Raw genomic sequence first — 24822 nt, 5'->3', positions numbered from 1 at the left:
TTCGTTCCAGTCATTGGCAGCAGAGAACTGGAAGGTGAGGCGGCCAAAGTAAGAATTGGTTTTGGGGGTGACCAGAGAGAGAACCTGCTGGAGCGCGTGCTACAGGTGGGTGCTGCTATGGTGACCAGCGAGGTGAGATAAGGGGGGACTTTACCTAGCAGGGTCTTGTAGATGACCTGGAACCAGTGGGTTTGGTGACGAGTATGAAGCGAGGGCCAGCCAATGAGAGCGTACAGGTCGCAGTGGTGGGTAGTATATGGGGCTTTGGTGACAAAACGGATGGCACTGTGATAGCCTGCATCCAATTTATTGAGTAGGGTATTGGAGGCTATTTTGTAAATGACGTCGCCGAAGTCGAGGATCGGTAGGCTGGTCAGTTTTACAAGGGCATGTTTGGCAGCATGAGTGAAGGATGATTTGTTGCAAAATAGGAAGCCAATTCTAGATTTAACTTTGGATTGGAGAAGTTTGATGTGAGTCTGGAAGGAGAGTTTACAGTCTAACCAGACACCTAGGTATTTGTAGTTGTCCACATATTCTAAGACAGAACCGTCCAGAGTTGTGATGTTGGACGGGCGGGCAGGTACAGGCAGCGATCGGTTGAAGAGCATGCATTTAGTTTTACTTGTATTTTAGAGCAATTGGAGGCCACGGAAGGAGAGTTGTATGGCATTGAAGCTCGTCTGGAGGGTCCAAAGAAGGTCCAGAAGTATACAGAATGGTGTCGTCTGTGTAGAGGTGGATCAGAGACTCACCTGCAGCAAGAGCAACATCATTGATGTATACAGAGAAGAGAGTTGGTCCAAGAATTGAACCCTGTGGCACCCCCATAGAGACTGCCAGAGGCCCGGACAACAGGCTCTCGATTTGGCACATTGAACTCTGTCAGAGAAATAGTTGGTGAACCAGGCGAGGCAATCATTTGACAAACCAAGGCTATGGAGTCTGCCGATGAGGATGTGGTGATTGACAGAGTCGAAAGCCTTGGCCAGGTCAATGAATACGGCTGCACAGTATTGATTATTATCGATGGCGGTTAAGATATCGTTTAGGACCTTGAGCGTGGCTGAGGTACACCCATGACCAGCTCTGAAACCAGATTGCATAGCGGAGAAGGTATGGTGGGATTCTAATGGTCGGTAATCTGTTTGTTGACTTGGCTTTCGAAGACCTTAGAAAGGCAGGGTAGGATAGATTTAGGTCTTTAGCAGTTTTGTTCAAGAGTGTCCCCCCTTTGAAGAGGGGGATGACCGCATCTGCTTTCCAATCTTTGGGAATCTCAGACGACACGAAAGAGAGGTTGAACAGGCTAGTAATAGGGGTTGCAACAATTTCGGCAGATAATCTTAGAAAGAAAGGGTCTAGAACGGTCCGGCTGATTTGTAGGTGTCCAGATTTTGCAGCTCTTTCAGAACATCAGTTGACTGGATTTGGGAGAAGGAGAAATGGGGAAGGCTTGGGCAAGATTCTGTGGGGGGTGCAGTGCTGTTGACCGGGATAGGGGTAGCCAGGTGGAAAGCATGGCCTGCCGTAGAAAAATGCTACTTGAAATTCTCAATTATAGTGGATTTATCGGTAGTGACAGTGTTTCCTATCCTCAGTGCAGTGGACAGCTGGGAGGAGGTGTTCTTATTCTCCAAGGACTTTACAGTGTCCCAGAACTTTTTTGAGTTTGTGTTGAATGAAGCAAATTTCTGCTTGAAAAAGCTAGCCTTGGCTGTTCTAACTGCCCGTGTGTATTGGTTTCTAGCTTACCTGAAAAGTTGCATATCACGGGGGCTGTTTGATGCTCATGCAGAATGCCATAGGATGTTTTGTGTTGGTTAAGGGCAGTCAGGTCTGGAGAGAACCAGGGGCTATACCTGTTCCTGGTTCTACATTTCTTGAATGGGGCATGCTTATTTAAGATGGTGAGGAAGGCATTTAAAAAAAATTACCAGGCATCCTTTACTGACGGAATGAGGTCAATGTCCTTCCAGGGTACCCCGGCCAGCTCGATTAGAAAGGCCTGCTCGCTGAAGTGTTTCAGGGAGCGTTTGACAGTGATGAGTGGAGGTCGTTTGACCACTTGGTTGAAAACAGCAGAGGTGTATTTAGAGGGCAAGTTGGTTAGGATGATATCTATGAGGGTGTCCGTGTTTACGGCTTTGGGGTGGGCCTGGTAGGTTCATTGATAATTTGTGTGAGATTGAGGGCATCAAGCTTAGATTGTAGGATGGCTGGGGTGTTAAGCATGTTCCAGTTTAGGTCGCCTAGCATTACGAGCTCTGAAGATAGATGAGGGGCAATCAGTTCATATATGGTTTCCAGAGCACAGCTGGGGGCAGAGGGTGGTCTATAGCAGGTGGCAACAGTGAGAGACTTGTTTTCATAGAGAGGTGGATTTTTAAAAGTAGAAGTTAAAATTGTTTGGGTACAGACCTGGATAGTAGGACAGAACTCTGCAGGCTATCTCTGGAGTAGACTGCAACACCGCCCCCTTTGGCAATTCTATCTTGTCTGAAAATGTTGTAGTTCGGAATGGAGATTTCAGATTTTTTTGTGGTCTTCCTAAGCCAGGATTCAGACACGGCTAGAACATCCGGGTTGGCAGAGTGTGCTAAAGCAGTGAATAAAACAAGCTTAGGGAGGAGGCTTCTAATGTTAACATGCATGAAACCAAGGCTATTACGGTTACATAAGTCATCAAAAGAGAGCGCCTCAGGAATAGGAGTGGAGCTAGGCACTGCAGGGCCTGGATTCACCTCTATATCACCAGAGGAACAGAGGAGGAGTATGATAAGGGTATGGCTAAAAGCTATGAGAATTGGTCGTTTAGAACGTCTGGAACAGAGAGTAAAAGGAAGTTTCTGGTGGTGATAAAATAGCTTCAAGGTATAATGTACAGACAAAGGTATTGTAGGATGTGAATACAGTGGAGGTAAACCTAGGTATTGAGTGATGATGAGAGAGATATTGTCTCTAGAAACATAATTGAAACCTGGTGATGTCATCGCATGCGTGGGTGGTGGAACTGAAAGTTTGGATAAGGTATAATGAGCAGGGCTAGAGGCTCTACAGTGAAATAAGCCAATACACACTAATCAGAACAGCAATGGACAAGGCATATTGACAGGAGAGGCATGCTTAGTCGAGTGATCATAAGGGTCCAGTTAGTAGTGAGGTTGGTTGGGGTAACGGCGATTCAGACAGCTAGCCGGGCCATCGGTAGCAAGCTAGCGTAGGACGGTGTTCTGTTTTTAGCCACTTCGTGCATTTCCGTTAGTAGATTAGTGGGGTTCCGTGTGGTAGAGGGGATCAATCCAATTGGCAAAATAGATATAGTTATAGTGACCCAAGAAACATTTTGGATAGACCTATTCAGATAGCAGCCAATAAGACAGCTAACGATTAGCGGGCCGCAGATGGCCGTTCAGATAACGTCGCGACGGAAGAGACAGTTGGATAACTCCCTCCTGCGAGATCCAGGTATAAATGTTCAGAGCTTTCAGTTGAAATCCGGGGATATGGGGAGAAAAATAGGTCCGGTATATTCTGGTCTGAGTCGTGTTGTATAAAACTGCCGATAGCTTTTCGAGCTAAAGGATAGCTGATGACCATCAACCGTGGTTAGCTAAATACTAACGTTAGCCAGTAAACTGGCTAGCTCCTGGCTAGCTCCTGGTTAACTCCTGGTTAGCTCCTGGTTAGCTTCAGGCTAGCTTCAGGCTAGCTTATATTGTGGATTTCAGATTTGAGGTAAATAATACTTTTTTTTTTAATTGGTGAGGCGGGTTGCAGGAGAGTGTTTTGAAGTTGAGTTTTTGGAAAAGAAAATATATAAAAGAAATGCGAAGAAAGATGTAAATATATATATATATATACACACGGGACATGACAAGACGAGGACAAAGGACGTCTGACTGCTATGCCATCTTGGATCATCTAAATACAACAGTAGAATATAATAAAGTCCTCAAAAACATTACAGTGAATTCTAATAGTATTTTTTACGTGGGGAATGATAGATGAGAGAGAATCAAAGAAAAAGGTTGACTATGAGAGAGAAAGTAGAGACGAGGGTGAAGGGTGGAGGGTGAGGGGAACACCTCTCCGAAGGGTTTAGAGAGGCTAGACATGATCTAGAGAAAAACAATCGTTGTGGGGACTAAGTCTCAAACCACTCCTGCCCCATCCATCTCCTTAGACTGTGTTGCATGTGCGTGTTAGAGTGTGTGCATATACTGTATGCATGCGTGGGAAGGGGTAGCCTTAGAGAAGGAGAGGAGATCAACCATCAAGATGTAATTTAAAAGTCTCAAGCTTTTGCAGAGCATCTCTCAAACCTTGTCACTCGAATGAATCATTGCTACTTTGTTTTTTTTACCTTGATTCTTTTTGCAACGTCACATGGTCAATTATTTAAAACACTTGCTATAGCTGATCTACACTCTTGATACATTTGAAGAATTTTATATCCCTTTTAAAAAACTTTAACAAATATCACGGCCTATCACTTGAAGTGTAATGCGTCTACATGCACAATGTGAGATATGCCGGGGGTGAAGCCGAGAGTGGAATAAAGTGCATTACTGTGGCTTGAAAACACGATGACATTTCAAAAGGAGGCAAACAATTAGTAGGACAAGATTTTGTCATCATTGTGATGTCTCCATATTGACTTTACAGTGGCTTGCGAAAGTATTCACCCCCTTTGGCATTTTTCCTTTTTTGTTGCCTTACAACCTGGAATTAAAATATGTTTTTTCGGGGTTTGTATCATTTGATTTACACAACATGCCTACCACTTTGAAGATGCAAAATATGTTTTATTGTGAAACAAACAAGAAATAAACTTGAGCGTGCATAACTATTCACCCCCCCAAAGTCAATTCTTTTTAGAGCCACATTTTGCTGCAATTACAGCTGCAAGTCTCTTGGGGTATGTCTCTATGAGCTTGGAACATCTAGCCACTGGGATTGTTGCACATTCTTCAAGGCAAAACTGCTCCAGCTCCTTCAAGTTTGATGGGTTTCGCAGGTGTGCAGTAATCTTAAAGTCATAATACAGAATCTCAATTGGATTGAGGTCTGGGCTTTGACTAGGCCAATACAAGACATTTAAATGTTTACCCTTAAACCACTTGAATGTTGCTTTAGCAGTATGCTTAGGGTCATTGTCCTGCTGGAAGGTGAACCTCCGTAACCAGACTCAAATCTCTGGAAGAGTGAAACGGGTTTCCCTCAAGAATTTCCCTGTATTTAGCATTATCCATCATTCTTTCAATTCTGACCAGTTTCCCAGTCCCTGCCGATGAAAACCATCCCCACAGCATGATGCTGCCAAAACCATGCTTCACTGTGGGGATGCTGTTCTCGGGGTGATGAGAGGTGTTGGGTTTGGGCCAGACATAGCATTTTCCTTGATGGTCAAAAAGCTCAATTTTAGTGTCATCTAACCAGAGTACCTTCTTTCATATGTTTGGGGAGTCTACCACATGCCTTTGGCGAACATCAACGTGTTTGCTTATTTTTTGTTTTTACAAAGTTTTTTTCTGGCCACTCTTCTGTAAAGCCCAGCTCTGTGGAGTGTACGGATTAAACTGGACAGATACTCCAATCTCCACTGTGGAGCTTTGCAGCTCCTTCAGGTTTATCTTTGGTCTCTTTCTTGCCTCTCTTGGGAGGTTTGTTGTGGTGCCACATTCTTTCAATTTTTTAATGATGGATTTAATGGTGCTCTGTGGGATGTACAAAGTTTGGGATATTTTGTATAACCTAACCCTGATCTGTACTCCTCCACAACGTTGTCCCTGACCTGTTTGGAGAACTAATTGGGCTTCATGGTGTTGCTTGCTTAGTGGTGCGCCTTGCTTAGTAGTGTTGTAGACTCCAGGGCCTTTCAGAACAGATGTATATATACTGAGATCATGTGACAGATCATGTGACACTTAGATTGCACACAGGACAGCAATGGTGGACTTTATTTAACTAATTATGTGACTTCTGAAGGTAACTGGTTGCACCAGATCTTATTTAGGGGCTTCATAGCAAAGGGGGTGAAAACATATGCATGCACCACTTTTAAGTATTTTATTTTTTAGAATTGTTTGAAACAGGTAATTTTTTTACATTTCACTTCACCAATTTCGACTATTTTGTGTATGTCCATTACATGAAATATAAATAAAAATATATTTATATTACAGGTTGTAATGCAACACAAATGGAAAAAACGCCAAGGTGGGATGAATACTTTTGCAAGGCACTGGAGATGCAGTATAACTTTATAGCTAGCTAAGACTGAGAGGAAAGCACTGACATGCTTGCTAGCTAACTAGCTAGCTAACTAGCTATTTATGACAACCTTTGCTAGCTCATGGCAACATTGCCATCTCTCACGTAAACTTGACGAAATCATAATGATTGCAAAGTTGTTTTCTACTAATTATTTGTCGACTTTAGCAATGTCATTGTATTTTCAGACTACTAAAGTGTAAATTTGACTAAACAGTCATTATCCCCAGTTCAGAAAGACATCGATATGCTGTCAATATGGTGTCATTCCTCCTGACAGAGCTGGTGTAACTGAGTCAGGTTTTTAGGCCTCCTTGCTCGCACACGCTTTTCAGTTCTGCCCACAAACGTTCTTTAGGATTGAGGTCAGGGCTTTGGCCAATCCAATAATTTGACTTTGATGTCCTTTCGCCGCAACTTTGGAAGTATGCTTGAGGTCATTGTCCATTTGGAAGACCCATTTGCGACCAAGCTTTAACATCCTGTCTGATGTCTTGAGATGTTGCTTCAATATATCCACGTAATTTTCCATCCACATGATGGAACACATTGTGTTGTATTCCACTTTAAAATTCTGCACATTTGAAATGAAATCCACTTTAAATTCTGACTGGGAAACATGTAGAACGTGTAGAATTTTTTCTCCAATTTATTTAATTAATACAGTGCTCCATATAAAAATGCTACATGAAACTAATCCTATACATGCAAAAAATGTATCCTTAAAAGTTTACACGTTTTAGTTAGATATGCAGTCCAAGGACACCAATATGGTAGACATTTTTTCCTTGTCAGACACAAACATTTATCTATAGCATAGATAATTTAAACTGGTGCAACACTTTTACTCACAGGTGGTCAAAAATAACTACCTTAAAGCCATGCCCCAACTAAACCACACCTCAAATATAATGCACCGCTACCGTAGACCAGTTAAACAGTTACAACACTTCCACGCATGCCTCCAATAGCATTTCCCAGTGTTCCCTTTCGCTTGAATTATGGAGTTACCACACATAATTGTATTTGTCAGTGACAGAGACATGGTTGATGAATTTGTTCATTTTCAATACTATTGCTAAGTTGAGTGTTATCATACTCTTCATGACAAAGCATATTTTCCCAAGCCTTACTTTGAAGCTTAGTTTTAGACTTCTATTTTGGCCTGAATTCATGGTTTGCTTGTTGAAGGATTCCAGAGTACCAGCTTTGAAAAATTGTCAGAATGATGCAAACACACCAACACATCACATTATACTAGCTTGCAAAGTGGAGTGTAATTCTTATTGGAATTCAGCCAGTACTAGAATAGCGAACAATAGGACCTATCATTCACCCGCAACCTGCATTCAGAATGACTACTTGTGTCAAAATCATTGTGAGGAGTCTACCTAAGCCATTTAAACTGGAACAACCATTTCAGTAATGGGTGCAAAAAATCAAATTAACTGATTGGATTTGTATAGATAAATGTATGTTTTTTATCTTTGTGTAGCATAAGGTTAATCAATCAATCAACATACAGGTGAAGTCAGAAGTTTACATACGCCTTAGCCAAATATATTTAAACTCAGTTTCACAATTCCGGACATTTAGTCCAAGCTAAAGCTGTTTAGGTCAGTTAGGATCACCACTTTATTTTAAGTATGTCAAATGTCAGAAGAAGAGCCTTCCACAAGCTTCTCACAAAAAGTTGGGTGAATTTTGGCCCATTCCTCCTGACAGAGCTGGGGTAACTGAGTCAGGTTTCTAGGCCTCCTTGCTCACACAAACTTTTTGAGTTTTCCCCACAATTTTTCTATGGGATTGAGGTCAGGACTTTGGGATGGCCACTCCAATACCTTATATTTGTTGTCCTTAAACCATTTTGCCACAACATTGGAAGTATGCTTGGGGTCATTGTCCATTTGGAAGACCCATTTGCGACAAGCTTTAACTTCCTGGCTGAAGTCTTGAGATGTTAATTCAATATATCCTCCTAAATTTCATTTCTCATGACGCCATCTATTTTTTGAAGTGCACCAGTCCCTCCTGCAGCAAAACACCCCCACAACATGATGCTGCCACCCCCATGCTTCACGGGTGGGATGGTGTTCTTCAGCATGCAAGCCTCCCCATTTTCCTCCAAACATAACGATGATCATTATGGCCAAACAGCTTGTTTTTTGTTTAATCAGACCAGAGGACACTTCACCAAAAAGTACCATCTTTGTCCCCATGTGCTGTTGCGAACCGTAGTCTGGCTTTTTTATGCCGGTTTTGAGCAGTGGCATCTTCCTTGCTGAACGGCCTTTCAGGTTATGTTGATAAAGAACTCATTTTACTGTGTATATAGATACTTTTGTACCTGTTTCTTCCATAATCTTCACAAGGTACTTTGCTGTTGTTCTGGGATTGATTTGCACGTTTCACACCAAAGTACATTCATATCTGGAGAGAGAAAGCGTCTCCTTCCTGAGCGGTATGATGGCTGGGTGGTCCCATGGTATTTATACTTGTGTACTATTGTTTGTACAGATGAATGTGGTACCTTCAGGCGTATGTAAATTGCTCCCAAGGATGAACCAGACTTGTGGAGGTCTACAATTCTTTTTTTGAGGTCTTGGCTGATTTATTTAGATTTTCCCACGATGTCAACCAAAGATGCACTGAGTTTGAAGGTAGACGTTGAAATACATCCACAGGTAAACCTCCAATTTACTCAAACTATGTCAATTAGCCTATCAGAAGCTTCTAAAGCCATTACATAATTTTCTGGAATTTTCAAGCTGTTTAACGACCCACTGGAATTGTGATACAGTGAATTGTAAGTGAAATAATCCCTGTAAACAATTGTTGGAAAAATGACTAGTGTCATGCACAAAGTAGATGTCCTAACCAACTTGCTAAAACTATAGGTTGTTAACAAGAAATTTGTGGAGTGGTTTAAAAAATAGTTTTAATGACTTCAAACTAAGTGTATGTAAACTTCCGACTTCAACTGTACATGCAAAAACACAGACAGATGGGGTTAAAAACTATTCTAGAAATATCAACCTGCAGTAAAGGATGCTCGGAAATATAACAATGATTGTGGTAAAACATTTCCTAACTAGCCTAACTTCTTGAAAACTTGTCTGAGACAGATGATATTTTTATAAATCAGGGCTAAAATGTTGACATGTCCACACCGCATTTGCCTCAAATGGACACCTCATTCAGCTAAATAATAAATGTACCTTGTTTCTTGTTTCATATTCCTCCTGCTGGCTGGCTGAGTCTCACTCCAGGTTGTCAGTCGTCACTTCACTTTTCAGAGCGTGAGGGCATGGATGCATGAAGACTTGACATTTGCTATATGATCTAGGGTTTTCAGCATTTAAAAAATTAAGATGCAGCAATTGATACAAAATGTGTTGAAACTTTTAAACAAATCATGTTGTGCCAACACAGTGATTGTGTTAAGAGTAACACAACACGTCATCCTTAACCTGTAGTGACTCCAGGCCCGTGAATGGGACCGTTATCATCATCTGACACAATTAGCATAACGCACCGGACATAAATCTTCCTAGAAAATATTCCTATTCATGAAAATCACAAGTGAAATATATTGGAACACAGCTTAGCCTTTTGTTAATCACCCTGTCATCTCAGATGTTCAAAATATAATTTACAGCCAACGCTAGACAATAATTTGTGTAAGTTTATCATAGCCTAGCATAGGCTTGCTAGCAGCAGGCAAACTTGTCACGGAAATCAGAAAAGCAATCAAATTAAATTGTTTACCTTTGATGAACTTCGGATGTTTTCACTCACGAGACTCCCAGGTAGACAGCCAAAGTTCATTTTTTCCCAAAATATTATTTTTGTAGGCGAAATAGCTCCGTTTGTTCTTCACGTTTGGCTGAGAAATCACCCGGAAATTGCGGTCACCACAACTCCGAAAATTATTCCAAATTAGCTGCATAATATCGACAGAAACATGGCAAACGTTGTTTAGAATCCATCCTCAAGGTGTTTTTCTAATATCTATTCGATAATATATCAGTCGGGATAATTTGTTTTTCACTCTGACCGATTGGAGTACCTCTGTATTTTACGCGAGAATCTCTCTCGGAGCCACCATGTGACCACTTACGCAATGTGGCTGCCTACGGCTATTCTTTAACAGAAATGCGTAAAACTACGTCACAATGCTGTAGACACCTTGGGGAACCCAGCCAACCACAGGAGTCGCTAGTGCGCAATGGAACAAAAACATCCCTGCCAGCCTAACACTCCCCTAACCGAGATGTTGCGGGGCCAATTGTGTGTCGCCAGTTGCAGCCGGCTGCGACAGAGCCTGGACTCGAACCAGGATCTCTAGTGGCACAGCTAGCACTGCGATGCAGCGCATTAGACCAATGTGCCACTCAGGAGGAACACATCTGTTTTAAGAGTGTAATTAACCCTTGGTTCTGCTTGAAACAAGTTGCTACTACAGACCGGGTCAGGGATAGGTTGAAAATGTCAGTGAAGACACTTGCCAGCTGGTCAGCGCATGTTCTGAGTAGGCGTCCTTGTGTTCCGTCTGGCCCCGCGGCCTTGTGAACTTTAACCAGTTTAACCTGATTCACATTGGCTACGGAGAACGAGATCACACAGTCATCCATAACAGTTGGTGCTCTCATGCATAGTCCATGTTTGATAGCCTCAAAGCAAGCATAGAATACATTTTGCTAGTCTGGTAGGCTCGTGCTGCTGGGCAGCTCACGGCTGGGTTTCCCTTTGTAATCCGTGATAGTTTGCAAGCCCCGCCAGAGCTGGCGTGTGTGTGAGTGCGTGTGAATGCGTCGTCACATGATGGATGCCATTTCAGTCAGAGGAAGATTAAGGAGCCACAGTCTGGAGATAGCTTTCATCTCCATAAATCATGTTGACAATTAACTGGGACCATATCTGCATCCCAAATGTCACTTTATTCCCTATATAGTGCACTTCCTTTGACCTGGGCCCACTATGTAGAGAATAGGATGCCATTTGCCACGCGACCCAAAATAGACTCATGTTTGGCTCCTATAAACATTGTGTCTAAAGCCGGGATACCAGATATGGGACTCTATCTGTCTGTGCTCTTAGAGTAATCGGGACAGACTAAACCACCTGATATGGGGCGTCTGGGAAGGGAGAAGGGACATAGTGCCTGATATGGTGTCTCATGGTCTCTCTCTCTCTCTATCTTTCTCCATATTCTCTTTCTGTCTGTGTGTGTGTGTGTGTGTGTGTGTGTGTGTGTGTGTGTGTGTGTGTGTGTGTGTGTGTGTGTGTGTGTGTGTGTGTGTGTGTGTGTGAGTGCATGCGTGTTTGTGTGTGTGTCATTATCATTAGAAGGCCCAATCAGGCCACTAAGAGAGCTGAATTCAAGCAGCCTCCACCATATGTTGATTCTTCCATTAAAACATCTGATATAAAGTCCCTATTCTATTTAGGGGACTAGTAGCGGTTCTAGATCGGTTCGAACCGTCATTTTCGTGTACAGAGCGCCCTGTAATCTTTGCAGAGTCAATTCCTTTATACTCAAAACAGCTGAGTCTCCCCGTTCAGAATGTAGAATGTACTTGATCTTGTGTCCTCAAAAGTGGGTGCACCTCACTTTTTTTTCCTTTTCAGACCTTTCTAGAACTATGCAGCATGATAAATAATTACTTTTGTGATTCAATAGATTACAGATTATTTAGAATACAAAATTAGGTATATCGCACACAGACAGCTGAGGAGACTAATCTGGAATCAGGGCTCCCAGTGGGCAACCATCCTCTCTCTCACTCTCTCTCTCAACGCCCCCCTCTCTGTCAACGCCCCCCTCTCCATCTCCACTGACACCTCCCCAACACATTGTAGAAAGAGTCTAACACCATCTAGCACTCAGATTATGATTATAATGATTATGATTATAATAAACAGCATTATTGAAAAGAGTACATGTTGAATAGTGTGAAGACCTGTATCGTAATTCAAGGGGCAGGGAAGGAGGAATGAGCTCTAGCTGCCGCTGTGCTCCTCTGAGAAGTAATTTACTTAAATTGATATAATAAACACTCAGTTATAAAAAGCATGAGGCCCAGAATGCCAAATGTGTAAAACTGTCAATGTTATAGTGACAGATTTAAAGTGTCTATTAACTAAATAAAACAAGACTGTTTGGCTTGGAATAGTTTTGTGTGGCTCAGATATGGTGGGTTCGTTTCCCAAGGTATGAAAATGTATGCACTCACTACTATAAGAGCGTCTGCTACATGACAAAAATGTAAATACAGTACGTCTGTGCAATACTTACATTGTTTTAGCCCTGATTCTTTGATAATGCAACATAATATGGCAATGTCATTTGTAAACTGCACTCTGATTGCTGCCCGGTGATAACTGGTAATGTGTTAGATACTTTTCAGATGCCTTCCAAACACTGTGAACAATAAACCAGATGCCCATTATTAGAATTGATCTCTACAAATGGTATTTGGTTAGTTCTGCAAACAAGTCAATTTTATTTAACATCGTCCAATAACCACCTCGCTTTTCCCCAGGCCTTACGAGGAATAAATTATAATTTGAGCCCTATTACATATTTAACCTCACCAGTACAAATGGCATCCATTTCTTAATTTTATTCTTTGATTGTGTGTTGTTCTTGTGGTTGTTGAAATATTTAAAGCTGGTGCTTAGATCAACTGCTCCCTTGAACGGCGGGTGCTAAAGCAGGGTCAGAAAAAAGAGTGAGGCTTAACCTGTAGACATGTTCAGGCATGACCCACCTGCTCCCACAGGATGACACTACTACACCATCAACTAAATGAGGAAAAGGTATGAGGACATGCCATGAGATGATTGCCTTTGAGTAATGGGTCGTATTGTTCATAATGTTCAATAGTAGAGTACAATGAACCAGTACCGAATAAAGTATGATTTAAGCTGGAGAAACATGTCAGAAATATGTCATAAACGTGGACATACATAACCCTACTCCCAACAGAGGACACTAAATCATCAACTCAATGGGAACAGGTATCAGATCAGGCCTGAACATGATTACTTAGGCAACTAACCTTGGTTATTTGACATTGTGAGGTTCAATTTAGAGAGCACCTCTGTAGATACTATGGCAGACGGCAGGGAGAGGTGAGGGGAGTGGTTATTGAGGGAAGATATCTTACAAAAATTGCTGAAGCTGGAGACTCTTATCTCTCTCACTAACTTCAGAGAAGCTCACAGATCATTGCACCTGCACGTAGCCCATCTGTAAATAGCCCATCCAACAACCTCATCCCCACACTGTATTTATTTATTTATTTTGCTCCTTTGCACCCCAGTATCTCTACTTTCACACTTTCATACTTCTGTACATCTATCACTCCAGTGTTTAATTGCTATATTGTAATTACCTCGCCACTATGGCCTATTTTATTGCCTTTACCTCCCTTATCTTACCTCATTTGCACTCACTGTATATGTACTTTTTTGTCTACTGTATTATTGACTGTATGTTTTGTTTATTCCATGTGTAACTCTGTGTTGCTGTATGTGTTGAACCGCTTTGCTTTATCTTGGCCAGGTCGCAGTTGTAAATGAGAACTTGCTCTCAAGTAGCCTGCCTGGTTAAATAAAGGTGAAATAAAAAAAATATGAAAAAGCCTGTTTGCTCCACCCCCAAGCCTTATATGGACTTCCTACCCCAAGATCGTTAAGCCAGGGAGTGCTTGGTGAGAACGGAGGAAGCAGTCTGCACAAAGGGGCAGAGTAAGGAGAGAACAAAGTGTGGTAGAAGAGAGAACAATAGCTGTGTGATTACCTGTTGTGACCTGGACTGTTGGATTACCCCCTTGTGTGCCGAACCGGATTGGCTGAGGACCCGAGTGTGAGGATTACCCCTAGAGAACGGAACGGGCCTATTCCCTCCTAAGCTCACCCATGGCTGCACCCTTGCCCAGGGATGTGAATTACATACATTAGGGCCTAATTAATTCATCTCAACTGACTAGCTCAGTAAAAAAAACATTATTGCATGTTGTGTTTATATTTTTGTTCAGTATAAATAACATACATTTCTCAGGGTCTTGCAAGGGTCTTGCCAACCCTGGCAAACTTTCTGAATGTTGGATATTCCTTCGAGGGCTGTATTCCAGTAGGAAATATACATCACTTTGCAAGGTAACATAATGTGACTTGTAGGCCTGACGTGGGCTATGAGTTTTAGGGTGAAACTCACAAAATAAGACCTTATGAAATATGTGTTGTATTATCTTAAATCATTTTCTTTGAATGATAACATTCTCCTAGAATCTATTGGTGACTAGTGATGGGCATTAGAAATTATTTTGCTATTTGAATAATATCATGAATTGTTTTAGTCGAACTTACTCCCGTGACTCAGGAGATGCAGAGCGAGAAAGAGAGAGTATCCAAACCGACTCCTGCAAGTTAGCCTATTGCAGGAATTAGTTTGTCTATCTATCATCTCAGTCTGTAGGTAATTTTTAATGGGGCGCATTCACTGTTGTTTTACTAACATCTCTAATGTCATGGTATATCGGTGTATGTGGCAACGCCACGTAAATGTCTTAACTTTAGACAAAGCCTTTTAATGAGTCTAAGAAGGGGCATTCTACTTAGCTAGCATACTGAATTGTTTTTCAAGATGGTCACACCAAGGATCATTTAGCTATTGGATTTTGAATTTTAGGACACCTTTAGGTAAAAAAATGTTTTGGGATGAAACATTGCATTTGGCCTTATTGATATTAACCCATAAAAACCCATTGAATAAAATAACTTAAACAATTAGAAACAAAGGATGGCGCCGGAGGATATGGCTGCCGTCTTATCGGCTCTTAACCAACCATGCAAAAAAAAAATTGTGTTCGTAATGATGGTGCTACCGTCTCTTATGTCCGAAAAGAGCTTCTGGACATCAGAACTGCAATTACTCACCTCAGATTAGACAGAGTTTTTCTTCAATGAGTTGAACGGGAGGGATATACTACAGACACCCGACCAGGCCCAGATCCCCATCATTCGCTAGAGAAGGAAACTGATATTTAATGGAAAAAGATCAGGGTGCCTTGTGAGGATCAGGCGACGAGTGGCTAATCTGCCTTTGCCTTCCGTCCTGCTAGCTAACGTTCAATAGCTGAAAAATAATTGGGATGAACTAAAAGCACGAAAGCACTACCAACGGGACATTAAAAACTGTAAAATTATTCATTGACTACAGCTCAGCGTTCAAAACCGTAGTGCCCTCAAAGCTCATCAATAAGCTAAGGAACATGGGACTAAACTCCTCCCTCTGCAACTGGAACCTAGACTTCCTGACGGGCCTCCCCCAGGTAGCATGTTGCTAACGTTTCTTTGCTACCTGCCAACTTTACAGTTTTACATTTTCAATTACCGTGTAATATACATTTTTTTTCCCTTGTTTAACTTTTTTCATTAAACTTTTTCACCCCGGACGCTTTATCTGGACATGGTTCTTCATGACCTCCACCAGCCGAAGCTAAGTAATAACATTAACATTATGCCTTATAACTGCAGTCGCTGTACTCATAATATATACAGGAGAACGATCACCTTATGGTGAGGACAGCCGTCCTGCAAGCCCATCTTCAGACGCAAGGGTAATTTAAGTGTAGGAAAGTTGAAACGGCATCTGTGCCACCAATAAGTACAGATAGTAGTAAAAATCCCATTATACAGTCCCCGCAGCAAAACAATTTTCTCATGGCATCTGGGAGGAAATGCTGTAGGAATGCCCAACCGGTGTTGTTCATTTAGCCGTCAGAAACTTTCAACCCATTCAACCCACCCAACTTTCTCCCCATTAAGCAACGAGTCGGTGCCAGATTCCGAGTCATCTCTGTTCTCTTCTCCACCCGTTACGGGGTCTGAGACGCCGAAGCCTCCAACCACTTGCTCTGACAAGTTGAACACCCTAGTCATTGGTGACTCCATTACCCATAGTATTAGACTTAAAAATAATCATCCAGCGATCATACACTGTTTACCAGGGGGCAGGGCTACCGACGTTAAGGCTAATCTGAAGATGGTGTTGGCTAAGTTTAAAATTGGCGAGGGTAGAGAGTATAGGGATATTGGTATCCACGTCGGCATCAACAACGTTAGGATGAAACAGTCAGAGGTCACCAAGCGCAACATAGCTTCAGTGTGTAAATTAGCTAGAAAGACGTGTCAGCATCAAGTTATTGTCTCTGGCTCCCTCCCAGTTAGGGGGAGTGATGAGCTCTACAGCAGAGTCTCACAACTCAATTGCTTGTTGAAAACTGTTTTCTGCCCCTCCCAAAAGATAGAATTTGTAGATAATTTGCCCTCTTTCTGGGACTCACCCACAATCAGGACCAAGCCTGGCCTGTTGAGGAGTGACAGACTCCATCCTAGCTGGAGGGGTGCTCTCATCTTATCTACGAACATAGACAGGGCTCTAACTCCACTAACTCCACAATGAGATAGGGTGCAGGCCAGGCAGCAGACTGTTAGCCACCCTGCCAGCTTAGTGGAGTCTGCCACTAGCATTATTCAGTGTCGTCAGCTCAGCTATCCCCATTGAGACCATGTCTGTGCCTCAATCTAGGTTGGGCAAAACTAAACATGGCAGTGTTCGCCTTAGCAATCTCACTAGAATAAAGACTTCTTCCACTCCTGTAATTATTAAAAGAGATTGTAATACCTCACATCTCAAAATAGGGCTACTTATTGTTCAATCAATCAAATTTATTTATATAGCCCTTCGTACATCAGCTGATATCTCAAAGTGCTGTACAGAAACCCAGCCTAAAACCCCAAACAGCAAGCAATGCAGGTGAAGAAGCATTAGCATTAGATCCCAAACTTCCAAGGCAGTTATAGTCAATAAACTAATCACTGATCATAATCTTGATGTGATTGGCCTGACTGAAACATGGTTTAAGCCTGATGAATTTACTGTGTTAAATGAGGCCTCACCTCCTGGTTACACTAGTGACCATTTTTCCCGGGCATCCTGCAAAGGCGGAAGTGTTGCTAACATTTACGATAGCAAATTTAAATTTAAAAAAAGACTGCGTTATCGTCTTTTGAGCTTCTAGTCATGAAATCTATGCAGCCTACTCAATCACTCTTTTTAGCTAGAGTTCCCTGAATTTCTATCGGACCTTGTAGTAATGGCAGATAATATTCACGTGGAAAAGTCCACAGACCCACTCCAAAAGGCTTCCTGAGACGTCATCGACTCAGTGGGTTTTGTCCAACATGTCTCCGGACCTACTCACTGCCACAGTCATACTCTTGACCTAGTTTTGTCCCGTGGAATAAATATTGTGGATCTTAATGTTTTTCCTCATAATCCTGGACTATCGAACCACCATTTTATTACGTTTGTAATCGTAGCAAATAATCTGCTCAGACGCCAACCAAGGATCATCAAAAGCCGTGCTATAAATTCTCAGACAACCCAAAGATTCCTAGATGACCTTCCAGACTCCCTCCACCTAGCCAAAGACGTCACAGAGTACAAAACTCGGTTAACCACCTAACTGAGGAACTACATTAAACCTTGCATAATACCCTAGATGCAGTCGCACCCCTAATAACAAAAAACATTTGTCATAAGAATCCAGCTCCCTGGTATACAGAAAATACCCGAGCCCTCAAGCAAGCTTTTAGAAAATTGGAACGGTAATGACGCTACACCAAACTGTGAGTCTTCTGACTAGCTTGGAAAGACAGTACCGTGTAGTATCGAAGAGCCCTCACTGCTGCTTGATCATCCTATTTTTCAAACTTAATTGAGGAGAATAGGAACAATTTCAAATGTATTTATGATACTGTCACAAAACTAACTTAAAAGCAGCATTCCCCAAAAGATAATGGCTTTCACTTCAGAACAGATAAATTCATTAACTTCTTTTACAAAAAGATCATGATGATTAGAAAGCAAAAATACGGACTCCTCTTTAAAGCTCAACTGTCTTGAGTCTGCACAACTCTGCCAGGACCTAGGATCAAGGGAAACACTCAAGTTTTTTAATACTGTATCTCTTGACACATTGATGAAAATAGTATTGGCCTCTAAACCTTCAATCTACATACTGGATCCTATTCCAGCTAAACTCCTGAAAGAGCTGTTTCCTGTGCTTGGCCCTCCTATTTTGAACATAATAAACAGCACCCTATCCACTGGATGTGTACCAAACTCAGTAAAAGTGGCAGCAATATAGCCTCTCTTGAAAAATCCAATCCTTGACCCAGAAAATATAAAAAAAACTAACTGAGTCAGGTTTGTAGGCCTCCTTGCTCGTACACACTTTTTCAGTTCTGCCCACAAATTTTCTATGGGATTGAGGTCAGGGCTTTGTGATGGCCACTCCAACACCTTGACTTTGTTGTCATTTTCCCATGATGTCAAGCAAAGAGGTACAAAGTTTGAAGATAGGCCTTGAAATACATCCATAGGTACACCTCCAATTGACTCCATTTATGTCAATTAGCCTATCAGAAGCTTCTAAAGCCATGACATAAATTTCTGGAATTTTCCAAGCTGTTTAAAGGCACAGTCAACTTAGTGTATGTAACCTTTTGACCCACTGGAATTGTGATACAGTGAATAAAATAATCTGTCTGTAAAACATTGTTGGAAACATACTAAAGTTAGATGTCCTAAATGACTTGCCAAAACTATAGTTTGTTTACAAGAAATATGTGGAGTGTTTGAAAAACGAGTCTTAAAGATTCCAACCTAAGTGTATGTAAACTTCCAACTTCAACTCTATGTTATGGCTGGGTAGAAAACTTTGTAAATATTTATTTGATTTCCCTGTACAACATGGTAAGACATTTTAACTCTACCCACTGATGTAGATATGTGTCTGATTGATGCACTGTAAGGGGTGTGTGTGTGTGTGTGTGTGTGTGTGTGTGTGTGTGTGTGTGTTCGCATGCATAAATGCACTGTGATTGCGTGTGTGCACACACTTGTGTGTCTGTCTACGCAGTGCCATCTGGATACCCCATTGCTCTGTACCTGAGAGCTCATCCTTTTATCCCCTGCATGCGACTGTGGCAGGCTGCCAGAAGCCAATATCATTTAACACAGTGCACCTGTTGGGATGAATCTGATACACACTGATAATGGATTGGAGTTCAAAGAAGAGGCTGCCCACAGGAAACTTTTTCGGAGGTGAAATTTCAGAAGCAATCTAACGCGTCTACACGCATACACGTAGGGGGGCACAAACAGGGACATACTGTACACACACACACACACACACACACACACACACACACACACACACACACACACACACACACACACACACACACACACACATGCAAGTGCATGTTTAGACACACAACGTGCACACACACTCCTGTAGAAGGCATGGCATGCAGCTCTAAAAGTTGTTAACGCTGGATACAGCCAAAGGAGAGAGAGAGAGCGAGAGAGAGTTAGAGGAAGAGAGTGCAGAGGAAAGAGAGAGTACAGACCTAATGGAACTGTGTGTCAGATTTATGATGCCTCATCCCTCCATTTATATATCTCTCTTCGACCGAAAAAAAAAGTTGACTTGAGGGCTCCGACTCCACAGAGAGAGAGAGTGCTCCATTTCCACTACTGACCATTTTATATTTTGAGGTGAGAGTACACTGCTGAACATTGGGTTATTTCTTTGGGTTGGGATGAGGGCAAACTGTACTCCCTCCTGAAACCCTGATTATCACTTTGACCTTGTCTGAAGGCAGGTTTCAGCAATAATTTCGCTGTTTAAATGAGTTTGTCAAATAGCTGTGTAAGGGCTATTTGAACAAGGAGAGTGATGGAGTGCTACATCAGATTACCTGGCCTCCACAATCACACAACCTCAAACCAATTGAGATGGTTTGGGATGAATTGGACTTCAGAGTGAAGGAAATGCTACCAACAACTGCTCAGCATACTGAACTCCTTCAAGACTGTTGGAAAAGCATTCCTCATGAAGCTGATTGAGAGAATGCCAAGAGTATGCAAAGCTGTCATCAAAGCAAAGTTTGACAACTTTGAAGAATCTCAAATATAAAACATATTTTGATTTGTTTAACACTTTTTTGGTTATGATGATATCTTCTATTCTACAATGTAGAACATAGTAAAAATAAAGAAAAATTCTGGAATGAGTAAGCGTGTCCAAACTTTTGACTGATACTGTATTTACCTACTGTAGGTATTAGGATACAACAATGAAAAATGACACACCGTTGTTTCAATCTAAGTAAAATAATGAAAAAATTCCCATCATAATTTGTCAGTTTAAGCATTTAAATGCATTTTAATCCACCGCATCCGGCGATGTCACACTGCTGTGAATGATGACGGAAATTGGTCTGTAGTGTCCGAACAGTTTGGCCTAAGAAACTAATATGACCACCCTCAAACTAATATGAGATATGAGACTCTTGCGAACACCATGGTGTTCTCTGTTTTGCTCTATGACCCCCACAGGTGTTACGGGACTCGTCTGAAGTTAACCCATTCAAATGAATGGAAGTAGTTTTGTGCCACAAAAATATGGGGTTAAATATGCCCCAAAAATGTATAATATTTTCTGAGCTTTCTTATATCGCCTAGATATAGATCAAACACTTTAAAACCTTATTCCTCATAATTTATTTTTGACTGTATTTTTTGCCATTTATGAATGTGTTATTCAATGCGTTTCCATGGGCTATAGTAGTAAAGGCCAATTAAATATTTTATCAAAAACCAAAATGTATTACTTTTTGGGGATACCTAAAGGGGTCCTAAAATTCTCAATCATATATCTAAATGATCCATGATATGACCATCTTAAAACAATTCCATATATTAGCTTAGTAGACCCCCCCCCCCCCCCCAACCGGCTTAGACTTTAAAAGGTACAAAGAATGTGGAAAGACACAGTGACTTGCCTGTGGCAGTCCTGATGGTCTGATTGGTACATTCATCCAAACCTGGAGGAGGGGATAGGAAAGGGATATCTACAGTATTGACAATGTAAAACATAGACTGCTATTTATATACACTGAAAAATATATATTATTGCAACATGCAACAATTTCAAAGATTTTAAGGAGTTACAGTTCATATAAGGAAATCAGTCAATTGAAATTCATTAATTAGGCCCTATCTATGGATTTCACATGACTGGGAGTACAAATATGCATCTGTTGGTCACAGATACCTTAAGAAAGGAAAGGGCATGGATCAGAAACCAATCAGGATCTGGTGTGACCACCATTTGCCACAAGCATGGCAACACATCTCCTTTGCATAGAGTTGATCAGGCTGTTGATTGTTGATTATAGCCTGTGGAATGTTGTCCCGTGAGGGGATGGTGGCGGAGGAATGACATGATAATGGGCCACAGGATCTAGTCACACTATCTCTGTGCCTTCAAATTGCCATCGATAAAATGCAATTGTGTTCGTTGTCTGTAGCTTATGTGTGCCCATATCATAACCCCACTGCCACCATGTGGCACACTGTTCACAATGTTGACATCAGCAAACCGCTGTCCCATACAACGCCATCTGCCTGGTACAGTTGAAACCGAGATTCATCCATGAAGAGTACAATTCTACAGTGTTCCCGTGGCTATCAAAGGTGAACATTTGCCCACTGAAGACAGTTATGACGCTAAACTGCAGTCAGGTCAATACCCGGGTGAGGACAACGAGCACGCAGATGAGCTTCCCTGAGACCGTTTCTGACGGTTTGGGCATAAATTCTTTGGTTTGAAATACCTCCCAGTTTCATCAGCTGTCCGAGTGGCTGGTCTCAGATGATCCCGCAGGTGAAGATGCCGGATGTGGAGGTCCTGGGCTGGCGTGGTTACACATGGTCTGTGGTTGTGAAGCTGGTTTGACGTACTGCCAATTTTTCTAAAATGACTTTGGAGGGGTGTTGTGTCTCTACTACGGTTAAATGAGATGATATGCTATTTTCAAATCAATTACCTAACGTTTAATTGATTATGTGATTGAATTACACCATGGAACAATTAAACCATTGATAACCTAGGGCACCTCGGAAGAGTTTGTTTATATATCTCCCAAATCCACTCTTAAAGATTTGAAGATCTTTTATTCCAATAGCAGTCAATCAGTCATTAATTATTCTTCACCTAATATCAGTCTCATTCTGAAAAGTCGTAAAATCCTAGTCTGCACGAACCCAGCCTTACTATGAATCACCCATACACAAATTGGCTCAATTATTTATTTACTAACTAATTAAACAATTACAGAATATACAATACATAATAACATTATACAGTAAATACCGTCTCTAGTGGACTAAACTAAAACAGTTTGGTTATAACACGATAGAATCAGAGAGAAGAGAGGTCACAAACACGAGGTCACAAACATGAAACAAAATGAACCGGGTCGTAGCTGGCATCTCCACCGACCATTTCCACATTCTCTAAATTAGGAACAAAGTTTAATTCTCCAATTCGTTGAGGTCGGAGTATTTGGCGGGGAGAGTTCCTTTGTTCTACTGTGACCCTTTCTCTCCCATACTGCATGGTGAGGGAGACGGGAGTCTCTGCAAGGATTTTATGATGTGGTTGTGTCATAAAACTGCCCCCCCTCCCCTACTAGTAGAAGGTGGGGGGGGGGGGGGGGGTTGTTCACATCTCTGCTAGCCAATTCAATGAAAGAGCTAGCGTCATGACAGGGGGCTTATGGTAGAGGAATTAACATTCACTTGTCTGGCAGCAGCTCTGGTGGACATTTCTGCAGTCAGCATGCCAACCCTAACTTGAGACATCTGTAGAATTCTGTTCTGTAACAAAATTGCACACTTTAGAGTGTACCTGTGTAACGATCATGCTGTTTAATCAGCTTCTTGATATGCCACACCTGTCAGGTGGATGGATTATCTTGGCAAAGGAGAATTGCTCACTAAAAGGGATGTAAACACATTTGTGCACAACATTTGAGAGAAATAAGCTTTTTTTGCATGGAATATTTCTGGGATCTTTTATTTCAGATCATGAAACATGGTCTTTACAGGTTGCATTTATATTTTGTTCAGTGTCGTTGTGTCACAGTATAGGTGACAGAGTATAACCTATGACAGTGGTTCCCTTTTTACAGTCCCGTACCCCTTCAAACATTCAACTTCCAGCTGCGTACCACTTCTAGCACCAGGGTCAGCGCACTCTCAAATGTTTTTTTTTTTTGCCATCATTGTAAGCCAGCCACACACTACGACACATGTATTAAACAAAAGCATGAGTGTGAGTTTTTGTAACAACCCGGCTCATGGGAAGTAACAAAGGGCTCTTATAGGACCAGGGCAACAATAATAATCAATAATTTTGCTCTTTATTTAACCATCTTACATATAAAACCTTATTTGTTCATCGAAAATTGTGAAGAACTCACCACAGGTTAATGATAAGGGTGTGCTTGAAAGGATGCACATAACTCTGCAATGGTGGGTTGTATTGGAGAGAGTGTCAGTATTAAATCATTTTCCACACACAGTCTGTGCCTGTATTTAGTTTTCAAGCCAGTGAGGGCCGAGAATCCACTATCACATTGGTGCGTGTTTGCAAAGGGCATCAGTGTCTTAACAGCGCGATTTGCCAAGCCATGATACTCTGTGAGCAGCCCAATCCAGAAATCTGGCTGTGGCTTCTGATTAATTAACATTTTCACAGAACCGCTTGTTGTAATTTCGATGAGGCTCTCTTGGTAAGTGGACTGGAGGCAGGGCATGAAAGGGATAGCGAATCCAGTTGTTTGTGTCATCCATTTTGGGAAAGTACCTGTGTAATTGCGCACCCAAATCAATCAGGTGCTATCACATTTGACATTGTCCGTAAGTTAAGTTCATTTGCACACAAAAAAATAATACAATGATGGATAGACCTGTGTGTTGTCCTTGTTAATGCAAACAGAGAAAAGCTCCAACTTCCTAATCATAGCCTCAGTTTGGTCCTGCATATTGAATATAGTTGCGGAGAGTCCCTGTAATCCTAGATTCAGATTATTCAGGCGAGAAAAAACATGACCCAGATAGGCCATTCGCTTGAGAAACTCATCATCATGCAAGTGGACAGACAAGTGAAAATTATGGTCAGTAAAGAAAACTTTAAGCTCGTCTCTCAAATAAAAAAAGTGTGTCAATACTTTGCCCCTTGATAACCAGCGCACTTGTGTATGTTGTAAAAACATTACATGGTCACTGCCCATATCATTGTGCAGAAAATACACGAGAGTTCAGGGGCCTTGCTTTAATAAAGTTAACCATTTTCACTGTAGTGTCCAAAACCTTTTTCAAGTTGTCAGGCATTCCCTTGGCAACAAGAGCCTCTCGGTGGATGCTGCAGTTTACACAAGTGGCGTCGGGAGCAACTGCTTGCACTCGCGTTACCACTCCACTATGTCTCCCTGTCATGTCTATTGCACCAGCAGTACAGATACCAACATGAGCAGCAGCTACGTTGGCTACATACAGACCGTTAGTGGAATTCCCGCGAGAGTGTAACGGTTAATGTAATTGGATGTTAATTA

This window comes from Oncorhynchus mykiss, chromosome 11 (assembly GCF_057628025.1).
Source record: "Oncorhynchus mykiss isolate SJ-2025 chromosome 11, ASM5762802v1, whole genome shotgun sequence".
Lineage (NCBI taxonomy): Eukaryota > Metazoa > Chordata > Actinopteri > Salmoniformes > Salmonidae > Oncorhynchus > Oncorhynchus mykiss.
The sequence above is the reverse complement of the archived record's forward strand: the minus strand, read 5'-3'. Positions refer to the sequence as shown.